Genomic DNA, 6,000 nt, shown 5'->3' on the forward strand with positions numbered 1-6,000 from the left:
ATCTAGGAGTCACCCTCGATCCTGCGCTCTCCTACACCCAGCACATCACCACGCTGACACGCACCTGCAGATTCTTCCTGAGCAACATACGTCCCTTACTCACCAACTACTTGACTCAGCTGCTCGTCCAGTCCCTGGTCCTCTCCCGCCTGGACTACTGTAACTCCCTCCTGGCTGGCCTGCCTGCATCCACTACCCGCCGCTCCAGCTCATCCAGAACTCTGCGACTCGTCTGGTATTCTCTCTGCCACGATTCGCACACGCTACTCCACTGCTCCGCTCCCTCCACTGGCTCCCGATAGCGGCACGCATTCAGTTCAAGACACTGACCCTCACCTACCGCTGTCTCGACCACACTGCACCAAGCTACCTTCAGACACTCGTCTCTCCATACATCCAGAAGACTAACTCTGCCTCCTCTCCACTCTCCTTCCTCCAGAGCCACTCTTTCTCATCCCTGAACCCTAAATGGTGGAACGACCTGCCCACCGAAGTCAAAATGGCAGAGTCCTTGACCTCATTCCGGCGCTTACTCAAGACTCATCTTTTCCGACATTACTTGTAATATTAGTCCTTTTATCCCTGCTAGATAGCACTTCACAGTTTTATTATGCTCCTTGCGCTTTTGATTGTTTTCCTCCTTGCTCCCTTTCCCGTAGCCCTTGACTGTGACCCAACATCTTGACAGTACTTAGCTTTCACCTTCCAGGATGTAGGACCTCACTTACTGTACTTGTGTAAATTGTAAATTGGAATATTTTTGCACTTTGTTTTGCACTTATGTTGTAAGTCGCCCTGGATAAGGGCGTCTGCCAAGAAATAATAATAATAATAATAATAATAATAATAATAATAATAATAATAATAATAATAATAATAAAGAGGTTCACTTTATTTTGTATTTATTAACGTTCGAGACGCCTCCGGTACCGCCATGTCTCGAGACTCTCCACCTCCCCGAGTGACAGCAGGGGCTCTTTGAGCCCGAGCTTCCACCTCTCCCTGAGCCCCTCTGTCTCCTCCACCAAGCCTGCAGCTTTGGAGACAGCTGCGCCTGCTGCACCATCTTTGTGACAGCCCTCCTTAGTGTTTTGCTCCAATGCAAAATTAGTGCATTAAAAGATGTGGTGAATATATAAGTATTTTTCCATAATTATTGTATCTGCCTACAACTGAACATTTACATTTTCAAATTTACAGAATCAGAAAATCAGAAAGAAGATCTTTTCTAAATCAACAACTTCAGGAAATCTGTTTAGTTCAATTATTGTCTAGTCTTTTTATTATTTGTTTTGTAATTGTTTTTTCAGGTGCTGACTCCAGGCTACTTCATGGTTGTTGTAGATCAGATCGTCATACATGACCACCTTCGTTCTATACTCACTGCCTTTTTTTTTTTGCTACTTATTACGTATTAAATATTCAGCATCCATTGCACTAGAATTAATTCACATATAAGATTTAGTCTATATAATAACTTGAGAACAGGCATTTATCTTGCAGAAAAATATGCTTTTTATTTAGAACACAAGCATTGCTGCTTACATGTTCACCATCTTAGAACCAGAACTGAACTAACCGTGATGACAGAATGGAGGGACTAGTGACTCAATTACCAACAAAGTACTGCCAATGACAGACCAGTCTGGAGCTGTGCAGGCCATTCTGCAGGCTAATGAATCATCAGCAAAGGCAATAAGCACAGGAAAGCACATGAGACTGTTGAGGGCACAGAGTGAATTGTTGAGATGACAGAACAAAATATTACTGACATTCACTACTTATAATGAAATTATGATGGAATCCATACAGGACACCAGAGGCGCCATGCAGCCAAATGTTTTGGGGGGGCACAATCAGAAAACAAATTATGATTGTTACAAATGGTTGGTATTTAATGCTTTTAACTACATCTATAGGTTATTTTAAATATAAGTGTACTTTAATGTACTGCTCTACACACATATTCAATAATATTGCTCCGCTGTTTTGGTTGTATTCCAGCCATTGGTATTTCTGATACCAGTTACTGATAAAACATCTTCGCTTGGTTCCAAACAAAGTACATACTATTTATTTATTTTCAACAGGAAAGGATCTAAAACAAACTATATCAAAGTTTAGTTACATCTACTTGTATTTCTGCATATCCACACAGCAGTAGATCACATTTTACTAATTGTAAATGTTCATTGCACTCCAGATTCATAATACCCGATGCAATGCAATCTTTAATTTGAGGGTAGTTACATTCAAATTGGGGTAACGGTGTAGGATTTAAACCCATTTTTAGGGGCTCAAAGGTAATTGGACAAACTAACATAGTCATTCATTAAATTGTGAGTTTCAATACTTGGTTGCAAGTCCTTTGCAGTCAATGACTGCCTGAAGTCTGGAACCCATAGACATCACCAGATGCTGGGTTTCTTCCCTGGTGATGCTCTGCCAGGCCTGTACTGCAGTTGGATGTAACTACCCTCAAATTAAAGATGAAAGTCTACACTTAGAGCACATCTTGATTGTTTCCTTTCAAATCCATTGTGGTGGCGTACAGAGCCAAAATGATGACAACTGTGTCACTGTCTAAATATTTACACCATGATAAACTCATTATTTTGGGGGACTTTAACATACATATTGATATTAAAGACGACCCCCTCACTGTTAGTTTCTTGTCTCTATTGGAGTCTGTAGGCTTCACTCAGCATGTGTCAGGACCCACACATCATCACAATCACACACTAGGTCTAGTTATTACCAGTGGGGTAGAGATTCACAACCTAATAATATCACCCCAAAACCAGCCGATTTCCGACCACTGCCTTATTACATTTGAGCTACCTGGAACAGAATCAGACACACAGGAGAGGAACACAGAAACTCGTTGCCGTAAATCCTACTGCTATTCATAAATGTACTACTCTGTTGCCTAATGCTAGCTTTATCAAAACAGCATCTGTAGATTAATTATTAAATAATTAAAACAAGACACTAAGCACTGCTTTAGACGCAGTAGCCCCATTTAGGACACGACAAATTAAACCAACTAAATGCTCACCATGGATTAACGAACACACTCGCCATTGCCATTGCCAATGGCCAATGCCATTACAAAACAGATAGAACTGGAAACGTACTATAGCCGACACATGCAGTCCTTCACAGCCCCTGCCTACCTTAGACTCATTTAACGCAGTAAATCACCAAGAATTGGTCTCCTTAATTACTAAAATGAAAACTACAACCTGTGCACTAGACCATATACCCACTAAAACAATCTCTGCCATTAATTATTCACCTAATACACAATATTATTAATGTCTCTTTATCCTCAGGATCTGTTCCCGAATTGTTTAAAATATCTGTAATTAAACCACTTCTTAATAAATCCAGTGCCGACCCTAACTCACTTAAACACTATCGACCTATTTCAAACCTTCCCTTCCTTTCTAAGGTTCTAGAGAAAGTAGTTGCAAACCAATTGCAAGCTTTTTTAACTGATAAAATTTCAGTCAGGCTTCCGTTCTGGCCATAGTACAGAAAAAGAGTTAGGAAAGAAACTAAAGAGCAGAACCTCCACGGTACTTTCTCTGAAATACTTCCGGTACCATGAGCATGGCCATGGAGACAAGCTGAGATTAGAAAGTTTAACACGTGGTTGAAATCTTGGTGTATTGGAGCATTGGTCTTTCTACTGGGATAGATGGGAGATATACAAACTGGACGGTCTACACCTAAACAGAAGGGGGGCTAATGCATTGGAAGAGCGTATGTGCAGAGTAATTTAGAATCTTTTAAACTAGGGACCAGGGGGGCAGGGAGCTCTGACAATGGGAGATTTTCCTCTAAGGAAAGAAAACAAAGGGAAACTGCTAGTAGGAAAGTCCTGAAATGTTTTAACCTCAATGCCAGGAGCCAGAAAACGATGGGGACGAATACAAGTTGAAAGGATACACACAGTTTAGGAGGGAAAGGCATAATCGAAGAGGTGGTGGGGTAGCATTATATGTCAGAAATTATATTGTGGCAGAAGAACTCAAATTAGTAAATCCCAGTAACGAAACAGAATCTTTGTGGGTTAAACTTTTGAACAAGAGATCCGGAGGATTAGTGGTTACAGACCACCCAAATCAGATATTCAGATAGGTGTTGCATTGTACAGTGTAATCAGGACTGCATGTAGCAAGGTTGTGGCTGTTCTGATGGAGGATTTAATTTTCCCAAACATAAACTGGAAAAGCCCAGTTGGAAATACAGAAGCAGAAATAGAAATGGTTGAGATGGTAAATGACTGCTTTCTAACTCAATTTGTCAGGGAACCAACCATGAAGAGTGCATACATTGACTTGATCTTTTCAAATGACCAAGATATAGTCAGAGGGACACTAGTTAGAGAACCAATGGCAAACTGTGATCACAATATGGTTAGCTTTGAGGTATTCTTTCAAAAAACAAGGATCAAGTCTAAAACAATGGTCTACAATTTTAGAAAATCAAACCTTGAAGGTATGAGGCAGCACTTAGAAGAGGTAGACTGGAGCACACTAGATACAGATTCAGTTGAAAATGGATGGTTACATTTTAAGAATATACTACTTGAGGCTCAGGAGAAGTTTGTACCAAAACTTAGCAAATTGAGGACCAAAAAACACTGCCCTAAGTGGTTTAATAGAGGTATGCAAAAAAATATAAAGAGAAAGAAAGTGTTGTATACAGCAAATGTCATACCAATCCACAAGAAAGAGGACAAAACTGAGCCAGGACATTACAGACCAATCAGTCTCACCTGCATTACATGTAAAATGTTGGAAATAATTATTAGACAGAAAATAGAGGAGCATCTTTATGAAAACCATATTCTTGGAGATAGTCAACATGGGTTTAGATGAGGAGTTCTTTGAACATGCAACTGCAGCTGTAGATCATGTGAAAGCATATGATATGATATACTTCGATTTTCAAAAAGCTTTTGATAAGGTTCCACACCAAAGACTGATCCTCAAATTGGAAGCTGTAGGCATTCAGGGTAATGTAAGTAGATGGATTATGAACTGGTTGATGTATAGGAAACAGAGGGTGTCGATTAGAGGAGTTGCTTCTAACTGGAGTGAGGTTGTTAGTGGAGTTCCACACGGATCAATACTAGGGCCTTTGCTTTTTCTAATCTATATTAATGATCTGGACTCTGGGATAGTTAGCAAATTTGTCAAATTTGCAGATGATACTAAAATTGATGGTTCAGCAGATACAATCTCGGCAGCACAGGCTATTCAAAGGGACTTAGATAATATTCCGTTGTGGGCCGACACCTGGCAAATGAAATTCAATGTGGACAAGTGCAAGGTAATACATGCAGGTAACAAAAATGTCCATTATAATTACACTATGGGAGGAATAGAACTAGATTAAGTAACGCATGAGAAAGACCTAGCAGTCTACGTGGACTCCTCACTTTCTCCATCCAAACAATGTGGGGAAGCAATAAAAAAGACAAACACAATGCTGGGGTATATTGTAAAAAGTGTAGAATTTAAAACAAGGGCAGTAATGTTCAGACTGTACAATGCACTAGTTAGAGCTCATCTGGATACTGTGTACAGTTCTGGGCTGCACACTTCAAGAAAGATATTGCTGCTCTAGAGGCAGTTCAGAGGAGAGCAACCAGACTTATTCCAGGTCTGAAGGGAAAGTCCTACTGAGAGATTGAGGAACTGAACCTTTTCACCCTGGAACAGAGGAGACTATGTGGGGACTTGATCCAAGTCTTCAAAATCATGAAAGGCATAGACTGGATAGGATCATTGGATCACTCAGTTACTAATGGACACCAAACGAGCACGATGCACGATGGCCTCCTCTCGTTTGTAAACTTTGTTTTGTTGTAAATGTGGATTTCTCCTTTCCTGACAACCGAGTGACGTCATGGTATGTCAAATAGCGACTGTTTTTAGGACTTAGCATATTATTGCATATGCAAGCAGGAGAAGGGTGCGATTCATC

This window comes from Amia ocellicauda, unplaced genomic scaffold, assembly GCF_036373705.1.
Source record: "Amia ocellicauda isolate fAmiCal2 unplaced genomic scaffold, fAmiCal2.hap1 HAP1_SCAFFOLD_313, whole genome shotgun sequence".
NCBI lineage: Eukaryota > Metazoa > Chordata > Actinopteri > Amiiformes > Amiidae > Amia > Amia ocellicauda.